This window comes from Caloenas nicobarica, chromosome 6, assembly GCF_036013445.1.
Source record: "Caloenas nicobarica isolate bCalNic1 chromosome 6, bCalNic1.hap1, whole genome shotgun sequence".
Lineage (NCBI taxonomy): Eukaryota > Metazoa > Chordata > Aves > Columbiformes > Columbidae > Caloenas > Caloenas nicobarica.
In genome coordinates, this window is record NC_088250.1 from 4,187,230 (window position 1) to 4,202,527 (window position 15,298).

The window sequence follows — 15,298 nt, forward strand, 5'->3', positions numbered from 1 at the left end:
TGATGTTACAGGAAAAAGGCTCTTTGCTCACTACAAGAAGGCAGAAGCTGAGAGTGAGGGGCTTTTGCAGAAGACAGGAAGAAGATGGCTCCTGTCCTCACAAGGTGTCATAGAAGTAAAGCGGAAGAGAATCAGCGATAAGATTTAGGTAAACAGAAGATACTGGTATCTCCCTGCCCATCATGTGGAATCTAGTCTATACATCTAGGGCAGGAAAGAAAGATGCGGAAAATCATCTCCAGGCCTTGTGCTTTTCTGGCAGGATTTAGGCAGGTGTTTGTTCTCCTGTGAAAAGCAGACAAGCTGTTCTTTGGCCTGATCCTGGAAAAGCCTGAGTCACGCTGGGGCTCAGTACCCCTCGCCATGAGGGCACTGCCCCAGCCAGTTTCAAAGGTCTTTTTATTTTTTTTTTAATGTCTTTTGTGTTTCTTTCTTTTTTTCTTTCTGTGGCAGAATAAGTTTCAGTTATTTCCCCATTAATTGTTTCCAGCTTTTTGCCTTCTAAGGCTGATGACAAAGGAGAGAGTGTGCTGACAAAAACCAGCCCTATCAAAGCATGATAAAGTTCTTGCTGTCTGCCTTTATCACAGATCTAAGCAGTGTCAGGCATCCAAGATTTAAACAAGTGGCAAAGCTAAGAATAGATGGAACAAATGCACTCGTTGTTTTGACTTTTAAGAATTATTTATTGCAGATGAAATCTGCTCTGTATTTAATATAGGTAACGGAAGGGGAGGAGGGTTTCTAGGAGACTTGGATGCACTCAGCTCTCACCTTGCAAGTGCAACACAGCTGAGACATGACCCCTGGGCCTGTGAGGGCACATTTATCTGCAAGTCGTGCCTGACCCAGCAGGGGCCCTGTTCCTGTGACTGGATCCAAGTGGATCAATTCCTGCACGTGCACAGAGTTTCACTGATGTCAGTGCCTGGGCAGACAAGGATGCAGGATGTCCTTGTAGATGTCTGAGTCCATACAGAAGCAGCATCCAAGGACCCTCTTCCATCTTTGGAGTAAGGGCTTGTTGCCATGTCTGGGAGCGCTCAGCAGGACAAGGAGCCAGTGTGCTCTCCAAACCACACCACATAAGCAGCAAAATCCCTTACAGAGAGGAGGAACCACCCACAGACTGACGGGACTGGTACCTACCGATCCTCCAGAGCCCTGGGCTTGCCACTCACAACCCACACCATATCACTCTGTTCCACACTAAAAACAAGACTGCTTTCAGAACTGCCTGTGCCATTCGAAACTGGTTTCATCTTTCTGGTTCACACTCTTCATATCACCAGTCCTTCCATTTCCTATCACCTTCAGTACTCTCCTCCCTCTTTGATGCTATTCCCATTCTTGAGTATCGATCTCCTGCATTCATCCTCCTGCCAATCCCTGTCAGACACTGACTTGGAAGCACCAGGACACAGTAAAAACAAGGCCTGCAGTGCCCTCCAATTGCTGGAACACACAGGCTGGCTATAAGCTTGCAGTGGCAGGTTTGTGGGTAGAGAGATGCACTCTCAGTCCTCGACACCGAAGAAATGAACTAAAGAAACACTGAGTGCTTCCTGCCTCTGATATTTCTCAGGCCTGGATAACAGCATCACTGATGGGGATATATCATGGTTTCTACTTCATGTTATGCCCAGTTACGCTGTGCAGTTCTTTACCACTCATTATTGGAGGAGGCCAAAAGTAGAGATGGATTGAAAAATGATTGGACACTTTCATGGCAGATACACCCACAGTGGTTTTTAAACACAATTTATACACTTACGACGTCCCTAACCTATTAACTGCTGGAAAGGTAGATAGCAGGGAAGGAGTACTCTGCACTCTCCCCTTTTCCTAGACTTCTTCCCTGCACATGTGCTACTGGACAGCATCAGAAGCCGGCTGCAGAGATCCAGGGATCTTTGATCTAACCCAGTAAGGCCATTACTATGTTCTAAAGGACTGAAAACTCCTGCAGTTCCCTTATTCACTCTTGACCCCAGTGCAAATCCTTAAGTGCTGCCTGGTCTCTGCTACCCAGCTAATGACCTCATCCTTTGCTTATTACTGGAGGACTACTCTTTCTTTGATTAATCATTCTCTGTATTAATATCAAAGAGCCTTTGGCTTTCTCAAGCAGATTACAGTTTCTGTCAAATTATTCCCTCCCCCTCAGATAAAGAAAATGGATAAATGATGACCATCAGTTCAATGGGAAAGAAATAGATGCATTTTAAATACAGCTTGGGAAAAAAAAAAAAAAGAAACCCTGCTAGTGAGTTAGTATTTGATGTGAACTTGAAATGACTTGTGAAATAGAAGATCAAGAGTCTTAAAGGCTGAGACCTATATTTGGGGTTTCTACAAAGTCGGGTGAGAAAATTGTGAACGTTTTTTGTTGTTGTTCATTTAAAGCAACTTCAAAAACGGAGCTGAATTTTCTTGAAGAATAAGGAAGAATGTGATAGAGATTTTTAACCTTTTTTGATTTTCAAGGTGGAGGGGAGGTATCTTTTTTAAAAAAGCAATTAAAATTGTATTTTACAAAGAACTTGCCAGTGTAGGCTAGCTACAATATGAGCTCTTTCTAATTACAAAGTTCTTTTTACTCAAAAGATCTCAAAACAGTTTAACTATGCAGAATCACTTGTGCTATGCAAGACAGCCAGGTGTTGTTATCGTGCGTCACTGTCAGATAAATTCAGGTCAAATTAGGCTTTCAGTCATCTTGATTACTTGAATGAGTCAGGCAGCAGTGTCATTGGACCTGCTCAGGTAAGAGCTGCTCAGAAATAGTGCGAGGAAGTGACAGAATGAGTCAGGACTCCTAATTCCTGCTCTATTACTCTAACACTTCACTTCCTCCAGTGAAGCTGCAGATGTTTTTTGCTACTATGGTATCTCTCATGAGCTGTGGGAATGGAGCTGCTGAAGGTTTTTTTTTTTCCCCTCTGACAAGTTTTCTAGCAAGTTTAATAAATAGAATTTGAAAGTTTTTTAATATTCTCCCCTACAGCTGTGTGAATGACACTGAGCAAGCTGTTATCTGTTGGATTTGCAAGAACATGAGCTAATTTCTGAGCTCCTAAAATACCATCTGATTTCTCTCCCTGATCAGGAGACAACTGTCTCCAGCAACATTTCAGTTGAATTCTTTTGGCAGTTTTCAGAAAAAAACCCCACACCAGTCCCAACATACTTAGGAGTAGATGAAAATGGGGCTTTAGCTTTCAAAGAACAATGCTTCAACAAAACAATTTTCCTATGGAGGGAGTCAGCATTTATGCTGGGGACAATTCAGCTGGAAAGCAGCTCAGTAGAACAGGATCTGGGGGTCCTGGTGGACACCAAGTTGACCATGAGCCAGCACTGTGCACTTGCAGCAAAGAAGGTGAATGGCATCCTGGGCTGCATTTAGTACAGTATTGCCAGCACCCTTCTATTTATCACATACATCGAAGCATGTTCTACAGGTACACACACAGCATTTGCTATTGTCTAGTATACCTGAGGCACAGAGATAGGCTGAGACTTTTCTAAATAGGTGCACGGTTCCTCTGAATTAAATGTGGGCTCTAAATTCTTATTTAGATGCTAGTATAACTGGCCTAATTTTAAAATATACAAGGGTTTTTCCTATGACTTCAGTGAAAAAGCTTGTGGTGTTCAGCAGTTTGGAAATTTAGGTCCTAAATATTCAGGCGCTTACTACTCTGGGACTTCCAAAGGACTTAAGTGCCTAACTATTTTTGAGGAACTTGGTTTGGGTTCTTAATTCAAGATTCCAGTTTGACCATGTACCTTACAGACAATCTAAGGAGAACACTTGGCTAGCAACCCATGGATCTTCCAGATACTGTTAAAAATTCAAGAACAACAAAACTAAAAATTTGTTTTGAATCAGCACTTCTCTCTATGCTCTAAAGTGATGTGAGTAGAATTTGCAACTCACATCAAGACTGTGTTCAGGCCTGGTGGAATAAATGTGGATGTGTAGCTCCTGTACTTGTGTGTGCTGACTGCAAAACCGTGCAGGCAAGTTATTTGCAGTTATATGCGGTTATTTGCAGAGCATTGCCACCCAACTTACAGGCACACTGGTGTCTGTCTGAGTGAATTAGGCCCTGCACATGAGTACCACAAACCCTTCAGTCTCACCCTGTCACATCTACATTAGGGCCCAGGACAGGCAGAGGCTCTGGAAAGGCCGTGTAGTCCTGTGCATGGGCCACTGAATTGACTCTCCAGCAACCTCAGTTCTTTTCTTAGAAATCTTATTCATGTGCTACATGACCTCTGGAATGTCCCTGTGCTCTTCCACACTTCTGCTTCCCCTCCCAGGCCTGCTTTCTCTCACCGCAAATTCTTTAGAGTAAAAATTTATACTTTTTTTTATCCTTCAGTTTCATGCAGCGGTGATGAAATACAAAAAATAATAGCAACTGAGAAAAACAAAAGAATATAAATTCATTTTTAATTCATGGATGTTATAACTTTCCCACAAGGCCGAGATGCAGCACTATATTATTGCGATTGTCTCTTTAAGGTATGCCAGGAAAATGTAAGTCAGGTCTTTGGCTACATCGCTGTATATACCACCAAGAATAAAAACGCAAACCCTCAAACAGATCTCGTATTGCAGATCCACAACCTTCTCCAAGCTTGTCCATCTTCCCTCTTTTAGCCTCCCACTGGGACAAAATAAAGCGCCTGCTTGCCAAAGAAAACTTTGACTTCTTGACGAACCGACACATGAAAAACAAACCCGAGTGTTTTGATGGCTTGCTTTCCATTTTTCATTGGAAAACCTACCAAAACTCCTGGAGCAGCATTAGGTAGTAGTTCTGTGCTTCATGGCTTTGATTTGTTTTTCTAATTTCTTTTTTCTTGAAGGTTTATCAGCTGTTCCATTACTAGGCTGAGCTTTCCTTGCAGTCTTTCCCTCTCTCCTCCTCCTTCCCCTTTTTTGTTCCTCGAGACAATCACTGTCTCTGGTCCCAGCTGCCACTGCTGATTTTTCATTACAGTTTAATTTAAAACTGGGATTGGAATGGAAATGTCTTTTTGCCATTTGGGGTTTGCGAGGCCTGTGGTTTTATTGCCAAAGGCACAAATGTTAGCTACTACTGTTTTTCCAGAGTACAAGTGTAAGGGGCCTGCCAAAAGGGGGCAAAAGGGTCGGGAGCCTTGTGGGTAAGAGTAGCAGGGGGGGAATAATTCCACCTCACAGAGAGAAAATAACCCAGTTCTTTGCTTATGTATTTATGCTGGTCCATGTGCTGGTGTGTTAGAAGGAGGTGGGGTTGTAACATGTCTCCGGGCATGGGGTCTGTGCGGTGCACTCATGAAGCAGATGTAAAAACAGAGCAAAGCTCTGCTTGCTTCCTCGGGGGGAGAGGTGGGAGAACCAAAGCAGGCTAACTACTTTTCATTCAAAGCTCCCTGGCTCTCTTGCTTTATATAGCTAGCTGAGTGTTATATAGCACTCTGCTCCGTAATAACGCTTCCAGGGAAAACAAAACTGGAACGAAGATGTGTGAGAAGAAAAGGAGACCTGCTAGTCGCTGTCTTCTGTTCTCTCTTCCCTGTCTGCACCAGACAGTAGGATGCTGCAGACATCACTACAAGCTGTCCCGGGAGATCAACAGCAAGCCCTCCTACATCAGTGTCCCCCTGCATGTCCCCAGCTGGCAGAGCCTCTGCCGCTCCTTCTGGCTTGCTTTACCCAGTCTCCTCCTTCATCTGGAAGGAAATGATCAGAGAAAGAAGTAGCAGCGTTTCCAAGTTCAAAATTAACTTAAGCTGGATAGAAATCTAATCCTTTCTCTCCACAGATAAATGGAGGAGGATGTTGTGGACAGTTGCAGTCTTCAATTTAAATATTTAGCATCAGCACAAGAAGCTACTGTTTCCAGCATGGCAGATTACAGACAGGAGTGCCTAATCTCTGATCTGTTACACTAAAAAACAATTATTGTCTCTCCTCCTAGGGAGAGCCTTATCTTTTCCTGGCTACATAATTTCAGATATCAGATGGAATTTCTGCGTTATCTGGGTGGATCACACTGACTCTTCACACATCCTACATTTCAACCTCCTCCCTCATTGGCCTTGGGCTGCTCTGCATCTGGAGCTCGTCTGGTATCGATATGGCATTTCATTGTCAGTCCACCAGCACGACAGCACGTGCTGCTCTGCAGAGAGATGCGCAGACACACAAAGCCTGTTCTCCAGCATTTTTCACAGCTGTCTTCACCATCAGACAGGTTCTCAGTTACATACAAGCACTGACAATACGTTCAGTGGGACAGCACAGCTTCTGGCCCCATGCAGTTTAGCCTACTTTCCTCCCTCCTCTCCAGACCTTTAAAGACACTACAGATCTCTCCAAAATACTGATTCTTCTCCCACAGCCAGTCAGAGACAGGTGTTTCTCCACCCTCCTGCCGTGCTGGGTGCTCCCCCAGCTCTACTTTCCCCTTGCACTTGGCCATAGTGTGTATAGTTCTAGAGATGAGGTGATGCTGGAAGATCAGATGATGGACCCATTAGCTTGCTGGGCTGATGCACCAATACTTGCTGTGCTGTCAGATGTGCTGAGGGGGAACACTGGGGTGGAGCTGTATGGTGGCTAGCTGGGGACGATGAAAACACTGAATTCAGCAATAGAAGGAACTGATTAAGACTCCTGAGAAATCAAGACGCATGATCAGAATCAGCAGGAAAATATTTTAGCTTTGAAGAAAGCTCAGAGAAAAAAGCCGATCCACAAAGATGAACCAAGATACAGTAACAAATGTTGAAAGACATTGTGGCCAGTCCCTGATTCACTCTCAAAGATCCTGCAGTCAGGTGCAGAAGGAAAGGATACTTTCCAGAATCACTGAAAATGAAGAGGTAACAGGATTTGTCAGGAGCACAAATGTGGTAAAGGCTGAACAGAGAAATGCTGAAGATTGACTGTCATCTTCTTCCACTTAAGGTGCATAGGGTTCTCTGTCCCCTGGCTGTGATCGTCCAGGAAACACTTTTTCTTTTTTTTGTACAGTGATCTTCCTGTATCCTTGTCAGCCTTCAAATTTCGTTTTCAACATCTATTTTATCTGCTGCTTCTCTGTTTCCAGTTTGGACCTATGTGCCAAGGGATAGTGGCAAACAACGGGGGTTATTTAGTCTTGGTGGTACCCTATTCACATACAGACTGCTTTGGACAAACATCTGGCTACTGTGCACAGGAAAACTCAAACAAAACAAACCTGAAACAAAACAAACAAAAAACACAACCAAAGAAGAACTTTCCATAGCTCTTCTTCCCCCTCTGTAGAAACAGAGTCTGCCAGGGTCACTGAATAATAATAAAGGAACAGAGCACTTAGCAGAGACTTGGATTAATTGCAATGGTTGGCCAAAGGTAAGCTGAACAAAGGTTGATTAGAAAAAGGAAAGTCTCTTGTCTGCCGATTCAGAGAGGAAGAGAAACGTCCAGACAGGTTCCACATTCCTGAGGAGCAGGAGGGAGAGGAGGTGTCTCGGGCATATTAGAAGAAACCATCTATTCCCAGGAAGAAGTGTCTAGGGGAATACCAAAGCCTACCCCAAACTGGGGAACCCAAAAAAGCGTACAAGCATGCCCATGAGAAGCTTTCCCAAGGCTCGACTGGAGACACTAGCTCAGGGTTCAAGCTTGCATCGCTCTGGCGGCTCATCATCCCACCACGGCTGGCAGGACCAGGACCTGCTGCCCACACACCTCAGTGGAGGCTGCAATTGGCTGCTCACACAGGGTTTGCATTTTGCAGTGCTGTGAGATGCATCCCGTGAGACTGCACCCACCTGCTCCCTGCCTGGGTTTGCTCCTCGGAGTTTCACCTCATGGTCCTTCGAGTCAACTACAGCACTGACTGCTCTGTGCCACTTAGGTGACCTGGTCCTGCTGCCACAGGAGAAACCTGCTTCTACAGTCACGGGGTGGTTCAAAAGGTGTGAACAGACTGCTAACTCTAGCATACTAATACAGCCCCTTAATTCTGAAAATTCAGCTTTCCTTCTACCACAAACACACTTCTGTTCCCTTGGCCTCAACTTCTGAGCTATCTTTCCCATGATGACAGAAGTCACCACATGGCTTTGCTGGGAGGCATGACAAACACGTCCTTTGGTGCAACCCTCACAGGACAGCAAGAGCTGAGAAACCTATGCCCATATATTCCTCCTACATCACTCGCTGCCACAATTTCATGCTGGCCTTCCTGGCTGTCCTTGTGATTTTTATAGAGGACTGTCTCACAGGATTCTCCAGATCTGCCAGTCGGTGTGGTATCTCTTACCTCCCAGAACTTCTCTCTCTCTTTCCATGTATCTCTCCCTGACAGAGCTGTAGGTTGCTTTTAATTGCCCAGATCTTTATTACTTATTTCTGGGAAAGCCATGCGGGAAGAGATAAATCTCCAAGGCCAGCTCAGACTACAATATAGGTTGACTCAGCAAAATAATATCTCCCACATACACATTTCCAGTTTGCCCTCACACTTTGCTGCATTCTTCATCTTTCCCATTGACTTTTTTCCTGAGCAGTAATACTTTACATTTCTTAAACACTTTCCACCTGAAGATCACATAGAAGGCTACAAGCAGAAATGAATGACGCTACCCAGAATCTCAGGGTCATAAGAAACTGATTATGTGGCAAGATATCTACAGATACTTTTAAAACTTGTAGCTTCTATAGAGGCTAAAGGTCCCCCCAAAATGCCAAAGCGGGGTCTGTGAGTGGCCTCACAGGAACAGCAATTCTCTGTCCTGCTCTTAGGAGTAATCAGTGTCTTGTGCAGTGATGAGCTTTCCTGGTGGGATGTGAGGAAGGTCTGAAGAGCCCTCCTAATTGCATTTGAGGCTGTGTCACAAACATGGAAATGGCCAAGGAAGAGACAATCTGACAATCTTCTGAATACCAGCAGGGAAACCGCACGGATGCCAAGAAACAGAGATGCTGCTTCAGCCTGTAGTGTTTTTTGTTACCAGTTTGCCTTGGGAGACATTCTTTGTCTGGAGTTTGAGCTCAAAATTCCCCAAATACTACTTCTGCCAGCCTAAGCCCTTAAAATCACACAAGCAAAATCCCCTAGCACATCTGCACTCCAGGCAATCATTGCAAGAAACATGTTGCTTTTAGTTTTCAGACCCAGCCTACTGATCCTTCTCCCATGCAATGGTGAACAGAATTCCAGTGGTTTGACCTTTCTCGTAGAATTGATGTCAGCACATGAAAACAATAATTTTTCTTATCCCCGCTGTTCAGAACACACTTAAAGTGAACAGGGGAAAAATAAACCAAGCCCAGTGTCCTCAGGCTTTGTACAGTCCAATACAATGCATATCCATCCCAGTAAGGATTAAATACCAGTGCTATGGCAACGCTGGAACATCTGTTAAAGGCATCACCACGTTCATCAAATTAATGTGAGCTGTGTGTGTACACTGTACAAGAAGCAAGGCACATAGTCTAACTGCAACATACAAACACAAAAATATCTAGGAAGACTGTAAACACTTACATCTCTACAAGATGCATTAAAAAGTAAATATTTTTTGAGCTATTTCAGATCTCAGCTCCCTGAGAAGCTGATTAAAGCTTTAAGTGTCTTACTGCTCAGGAATACTAGAGGCTGTCATCATCTTTTTTTACAAGTGGGAATCCTATCAAAGTTTGTTAGCCTGTATTTATAGACTCAGCTAGGGAAGAAAATGCAGCATGAATGTCAGCTGTCCAGTTTAATAAGAAAATGGATTTTTGATCTCATTTGCTGCTATAGAAATCTTTTCAGAAATCTCATGGAAAATCTTATAAAGCCCAGGTTAGCTGCCACATATGGGACCCATTAACTCCTCATTTATGCTGGTACTTAGCAAATTTTTGCCTGGTGACTACACATGAACCTTTTGTGGTTTTGTTTTGCTTCACACTGCAGAGCACTCTGTTGGTTTGGTTTTGGAAAGCACTAAGCACAGAACGCAGCCACAGTATATCTGAGAGAATCAGTTAGTTACATTAAATCATGTGGAACCACATTCAGATTCTTTGGCAGAGACAAGAGTCTGATCTTCTTTCCCTTTCTTGGGGAAAAGTGGGGAAAGCTATTCAGCATTTGGCAACACCATGTTATTCAAGCTGGTGTGATTAGTACTTCTTTTTCTTCACCTGCCTTTTCCTTAAAAGTGTAAAGTACAGGAGGCTGGAGGGACTTTCTGGTCTCTGCTTTCTGTTTGAATTATAAGGGGGCTTGGTGGACTGAATGTGCTTAACAGACAAAGATGCACACCTTGTATTCATGTTTATGGCTCTGAAATGCTCAGCTCAAACCATTAGAAAAAGGGTTTGTGTATTTAACCTTCCTCTGGGGAATGGACTACAGGAAAGGCAAGGCAAAACCTGCCAGATATTGAAGGTCTTTCCTTATAAACTCAGGGCTATTTTTAGTTTTCTAATGTAAAAAGTCAGTGAGATGAAGAGTGAAGTGATCCGTTTCCAGCAGAAAAAAAGTCTGACTCTTCATTAATAATTCCTCTAGATGGCTGTGTGCCTTTATCTGACAGACTGACAAGCCATACTAAACAACAGTTACTGCACAAATGGAAAAGATATAATCTCACTCTCCAGCCTCGTGGTCCTTCCATTGTCATGTTACATTATGACTGGAGTCTCCACCTTCCCAGAGAGACACAGTAGCAGGGCTATTTTATTAGGACTTGCACAAATGTGCTTTTGATAGATGAAGTTTAGTGCTTTGACACAAATATATTTGGAATCTAGAACTGACACATGATATGGAGAAGAAGAGGGGAAAGAAAAAACAAGAACTCAAATGTATAATCTTACCCTCAATCTGCCTGTCAGTGATAATCAGAAAAATCCTATATCAAAAGCTGAGCTGCAAACTGCTCAGAGGATGGGATTTCATAGTTCCCAGCTAAATGTCCTAGCTGGCTTTTACAAAGCTGGGTTACTGAAGTCAGTGACACAAGTTCTATTCCTGGCCTCGATTCCCTTGTAAAAATAGGTGGCTTCTCCTTGCAGTGGCTGTGAGGCAGTGGATTAAGGGCTGTCCCCTTTGCCACATCCTCACATCTGAGGATAGAATAAGTTGGATCACCTTCCTCTCCTGTGTGGTGCTGAAACCAAGCCAAAACTTCTCCAACCTTAGGACTGGCTCAGAATAGAGTCCCAGGTGAAGGTATTTAATCCATCTCAGCTATTGGTGGAAATAGTGTGACAGTGTGACTTCATATGCAGCACCAAGTCTGTGACAGTGACATGGCAAGGGAAAGAACAGCTTATAAAGCTGCTGGCCTGGGCCAATTTTAAAACGACAAACACACCCTAAGCTACTGGACTGTTTACTTTCCTCCCTCTTCCTGATGTTATCAGTATTTCCTAAACCCTGCCTGTCAGGCATGCTTTGTTAATAACCCTCCAGTACTCTCAGAGCAAAGGTTGCCCAACAGCTTTCTCATCTTCCTGCTGCCTGTCAGGAGAGGAAATCACAGCTTTCAGGAGAACCTGACAGAGGGAACTGGATAGCACACCGGGGTCAAGGGTAAGAATGCACCAAGAAGTGAGAAAGCACAGGCACTCCAGCTGGCTGCACAGGAAAGGCTTTGCCTCTGCTTTCCCTTGTTTACTGTGTCAGGATGTTCCAGGAAGAAACTCAGGAGGCTTTACATCTGAAACAGTCAGCCAAGCACAAACCACTGCTCACAAAGCAGTGTGAGGGAGCAAAATGACAACTAACAATCTTGGCTTAAGTTCGTGTTGACTTAAGTCTTTCCTCTTAAACAAAGGAGTCCAAAAATTTTGTGGACAACACTACCAGCATTTCACACAGCTGATATATTCCCTCTCATCTTAACTGCCATCTGTGAGAAGTCCCAGTCAAACCAGAAGTAGCAAAGTGCCATCAGAACACACCTATCCACTCCTTCAGGAAGGGAAGTCTTTCCAAAGTTACTTACTTCAGACTATTACGTGGAAGAGGAAAAACTGAATCAAGGTTTGGAGAAGAAAGTGCTTTAATATGTGCTTCTACATGAAAAATGTGCTTGGTGGGACCCTCTGGTTATTCAGTCAGCTGGCAGGTCCACTTCCATCACATCGGCAAAGGTGGGACAGACCAAACCTCTGCATGTGCTCCTGCACAGCCCCGGCTGCCTCCAAGCTCTGTATTTCTCCAGCCTTGAGCCTGAGCAAACGCCTTCTGACTCTACCAGCTCTGCAGCAGCCCAGCGCAACTGCCTTCTGCCAAGTCACCTCTTCCTGCAAGTAAACAAGTCGATATCCACCTGTCCTCACCCATGCAGAGATGTACATGCTCTCTGCCAGTCATTTGGATATCCACCAGAGAACCCAGAATTCACCAGGACTGGAGTCAGCTGAAATAAGAATGGCCTCTAAGCACATTACAACAAAAGACTGGAGAGACTTCATAATTTGCCCTTATGAAGAATTTTGATAAAAGTGAGAAGGTAAAGGCATAATTGATAAGAGATATTTGATGCAAAAGGCTACGACATTTCAGCTGAAAAAAAAAAAAAACACAAACAAACCAAATAGTATTCTTCTACAACGTAACTGAATCCCACAGAAAAAATAAATGAAAAAAAAGGAAAAGAAACCCCTCTAAAGAGTTTTCTTAGGAAAAAAATTTCTGTTGGAAGGTAGATATAATTATCTGTCCTAAAAGATTGCTATGTTCTAATTATTAGTTGGAAAGAAAAATAACCTTTAATCTCAACAACTATTATGTAAAACAATCTTTGCTATCTGTACAATAACCGAAATGTCACCCACTTGACAGAATTAAAAATAACTACCTCTTAGAATTCTCCTTATCATGAGATTACAGAGCAGATAAGTAGAGTTTTACTGATCAGGAAACTGAGGCATGGACTGGAGAAATGGTTTCATCATCACCATCTAGTAGGCCAGTAGTAGAAAGGCATGTAGTACCATCCTCTCCTGAATATTCAGTGGGCCATGGCAGAGCCATTGATCAGAGATGGCAAAAATGTAATCAACAGATATTCAACAACTTGCGTGAAGTTTGGTATTGTTTCGTTGGGGGTGATGAGGAGAGGAGGAGAGGAGGAGAGGAGGAGAGGAGGAGAGGAGGAGAGGAGGAGAGGAGGAGAGGAGGAGAGGAGGAGAGGAGGAGAGGAGGAGAGGAGGAGAGGAGGAGAGGAGGAGAGGAGGAGAGGAGGAGAGGAGGGAAATAAAAGATTTTCAGGTTGCACAAGAAAGCCAAGGCAGTACCCAGGGGAGTGGCTGGCAGCTGTTCAAAAACCAGTTTCTAGAATATCAGACAATGTCGAGTACAAATGTCCAGGAAAAAAGAAAAATAAGCAGACACAGGGAGAAGTCTATGGAGAAGCAAGCTACAAAGCAATCAGCCAGCCCACACTGACAGACATACCAAGCATGCTTTTCAGGAGCAGTCACAACCTTTGCCTTGACTCCTGCACTCATCTTCCTCATGCAAGGATGGCTTCTCTTGGTAGAAGCCAGCTGCATTTTCTACATCGCAACCTGAGGCTGGGCACATGCAAGAGCAAGTATCTGCAGATAGAGACCAAAAAAAACCCAACCCAACCCACCAACAACATTGTCTGCAAACTAATTAGAAATATACAGAACTGATCAGGGTGGTAAAACAAGTCAAAGAAACAACTGAGAGGCAGAAATAAACAATACGCCTGACTCCAAGACGAAATGAATGCCATGGGGAAAAAAGTGAGCCTCAACTATAGAAGCAGGAACTGCTACCCTTTCAATTTCAAAATGTTCTTTAAATTGCCATTGTTTTGGAGAAACACTTCTCTATAAGCAGCTTGGATTTGAAAACGTCATTAGACATAACTCAAGATGCCAAGAAAATACATAGGATAAAGCAAACGGGGTAGGTACTAAAATGCCAAACCTTGCCCAGTTAATTAAACAAGCCTACCAGCTGGTGATGGTGCAGAACCAGGGTCCTGAAGGGGGAGCAGCTTTGATGAGTCACAGTTTTTGTGAGCAGGAGGATGAATGAGGTCTCAGGATTAGGACAAAGGCAGAACAGTTTATGGCAGACACTGCTTAAAGAAAAAAAATCCCTGTGGATTATGGACACTGTTTCGTGTTTTCCATGAAGAAAGATATTTTTAAAAATGGGTATGATGAAAAATGCTGAAATACTCGTAGCTGTGCCCCGATTAGTCACAAGTTTGTGGAGCCTTTGCTGTACCTAGTGCAGAATCAGCCCAGAGCGTCCGTTTTCAGCCCAGCTCCTGGCTCGTGCTGCAAAAGCTGCTGGTGGACAGTTAATCCTTTACTTGAGATCAAACCAACATGAAACACTGCCAACATTCTTAAGTTTAAAAATCGCATGATTTGTGGTATGTAACTGATTTTGGTGGATTTAGTCTTCCTTATAAGCCAGTAAGTAATAAATACTTGCTTTGTTCTATGTTATTCATCAGGCTGTTTTGTATAAAGCCCATTTCAGCCTATAAATCTGTGGCAAACTGCCTCAGTTGTCTGTTGAAAATTCACCACTTTCCTGGTATCACCGCTCACTGGAATCACGAAGCATTGGTTTTTTCTCTTTGACAAAGTGACCACCCAAGTCTAAAGGATTTTCAAGATGCCCACTAGTAGGTTGTAGAAATGAGAATTAGGCAAATCATCACGAGACCAATCTTAGCAATCTATGGGCTGGTGGGAGGCAGATTCAGAGGAGCTGCAAATATCACAGTGAAACAACTTTTTTCCTCCCATGACAGCCTCACATGTTATTACTCTTGTAACAGTCTTGAACTAAGTAATAAGATCCAGAACCAGGGGCTCTTACATGCCTATACATAAACATATATAGTCCCTGATCCAAAGCACTGGTAATCTAACTACACAATCTAAACAGAGCAGAAGAAAGTGGTTTCTTCATTCTGTAAAAGCAAGCTGAGGCCCGCAGAGGTGTCATGACTTGCTGACACAGGAACTGAACTCGTATCTCTTGGTTTTCTCCCTCTCCACCCATCAACTCTCTATTAACCACACAGTAGTACCTCTCTTTAGTGTCACTTAAGGACCACTCAATAGCTTTTGAAATGCAGAACAATTCCTACTTATCTACTGCCAGTATGTATAACAATTTATTTTTTCCTTCCAGAAAACACCACTGAGAGAAACTAGAAGTTAGGAAAGGTACCTGTACTAGGCTGGACTTCACCACCCAAATGAAGCCAAGACAGCTAATTAGTGTAACAAGGTACAGGA